The sequence below is a fragment of the Petaurus breviceps genome, unplaced genomic scaffold (assembly GCF_028583685.1).
Source record: "Petaurus breviceps papuanus isolate PSGF00001 unplaced genomic scaffold, PetGlider_PUasm1.0 186, whole genome shotgun sequence".
Classification (NCBI taxonomy): Eukaryota; Metazoa; Chordata; class Mammalia; order Diprotodontia; family Petauridae; genus Petaurus; species Petaurus breviceps.
The window spans coordinates 6,857,967-6,859,743 of NW_027185798.1; the positions used below are offsets into that span (position 1 = coordinate 6,857,967).

General features: G+C 58.2%; 1 protein-coding gene across 2 annotated transcripts in view; it reads right to left on the reverse strand.

The window, feature by feature from the left end:
* Positions 1 to 645, reverse strand: part of DTX2 (deltex E3 ubiquitin ligase 2) — a 51,057-nt gene extending 50,412 nt beyond the window's left edge. For both annotated transcript variants that reach the window (XM_069089453.1, XM_069089452.1), the window contains exon 1: positions 360 to 645. The gene's annotated coding sequence lies outside the window, so the exon portion shown is untranslated. The remainder of the gene's footprint in view (positions 1 to 359) is intronic.
* Positions 646 to 1,777: the final 1,132 nt, after the last annotated feature.

Sequence of the window (1,777 nt, forward strand, 5' to 3'; positions counted from 1 at the left end):
CTCCACCGTCACTCACCACCCACGCCTCCCCCTCCCGCCCCCCTCCCCTCCCCCCCCCCCCTCCCCACCCCGTCCCCTTCCCCCACCGCCCCGCCCCTTCCCCGTTCTTCCTCAGGCCCCCGCTCGGTGCCCCCTCCCCCTCGCAGCGCCTTAGCCCACCCCGCCCCCTCCCCCAGTCCTCTCCATGGTGTTCCTCCTTGATGCCCTCTCCCCCTCCAGCACGCTCCCTCACGCCCCCTCCCCACCCGGCCCCCCTCCTCTGGCTCCCCCCTTCCCCACCACTGCCTCCCCCTTGCCGCCCCCTCTCCACCCCGCCCTCGGGACAGGGCCCGTTCCTTCCGCGCCGGGCGCTTCCTTACCGGGACTCGAGGCTGCTTTGGGGCCACTGGGCTTCAGCCTGGCCGGCAGCAAAGGCCGGTCCAGTCCAGGCTGGGCTCAGCTATGAGGCAGGGCCGAGGGACGGGACCGACCCACAGGGAGGGGAAGCAGACACTGAAACTCCGGCGTCGCCGCTCCGCAGGCCCCTCAATGCGCATGCCTAGGCGCGCGGCCCTCTGGGACTTGTAGTCCCAAGGGCGAGGTCGATGGCCACCCTCACCTGTTCGGACCCTTCCGGAGCAGGGCGGAGCCCCGAGTGCGCGTGCGCACTCCAGGCTCCTGGTCTGGAAGGCGGAGCTGGCTCGGGAGGCGCGCCCCGTGGGCGGGGCCAAGAAACAGAAACCAGAAGCCGGGCTGGAAGGACGCGTGGTGCCTGGAGGCTGGAGCGTGGGCTTGCCGGCACCTCTCCAGGCTCCGCTCACTTGTTCTTCTCGGCTAACTTTGTGAACTCTCTGCAGCGCGGCTTCTGACCTCATCGTGCCCCCGAGACTGCCCTCTCCAGAGTGACCAGTGATCCCCCAATGCCCCGAGCCATCTGCAGCCCCGGACACTGCCCATAACTCTCCCTCTTGATTCTCTCTTCCCCCCTAGGTTTTCTGGACGTCCCCTTCCCTCTGGTTCTCTTATCGGACCGCTCCTTTGCTGGATCCGCCCCCAGATCACACCCCCTAATCACAGGTTCCCCCAGGATTCTGTCTCGCGTGGGCTTCTCTTCTCCCTTTCCATTAACTACATCACTTGGTGATGTCATCAGCACTCAGCTTTAATTACCCTCTTTATGCTGATGACTCAAATCTACTATCTCCCCTAACCTCTCCTGACCTCCAGCCTTACAGCTGCTTGTTGGACATCTTCGAATAGAATGACCCATTAATACCTTAAACTCAACAAGTCCAAAACCAAACTTAATATCTTTTCCTGTAAACCCATCCTTCACGCTTCTGCCCAACAAATCTTTCTTAACCCTAAGTCTGGTTGTATCACCCCTAGGATTTTTCACACCTTTTCAGTTGGCTCCCTGTTACCTCCAGGGCCTTTGCAACCTGGAACTTGAGACAGGTTCACCATCTGGCACCTTCTTACCTTCTCTGCTCTGTTTCACATCATCTGTCTAAACACAGACTCTAAGCTCCAACCCAACTGGTCTATTCTCCATATCCCTAAGCATGCCCTGTTCTCTACCTCTGTGTCTTGTTTCATGCTATTCCCTATGCCTGGAATAGCACCCCAACCCTTCTTAACTGGTGGACTCTGCTGTATTCTTTACTAAAAATAAGTGTTATCGGCATTTCTTGCTTTTGTATCACCTACATTGCCTAGTTTATATCTTTTCCCTTCTCTAATAATGTGATCTCTTAAAATAATGAATAGAAAAGAAAAAAATCTGCAAAGCTGACAA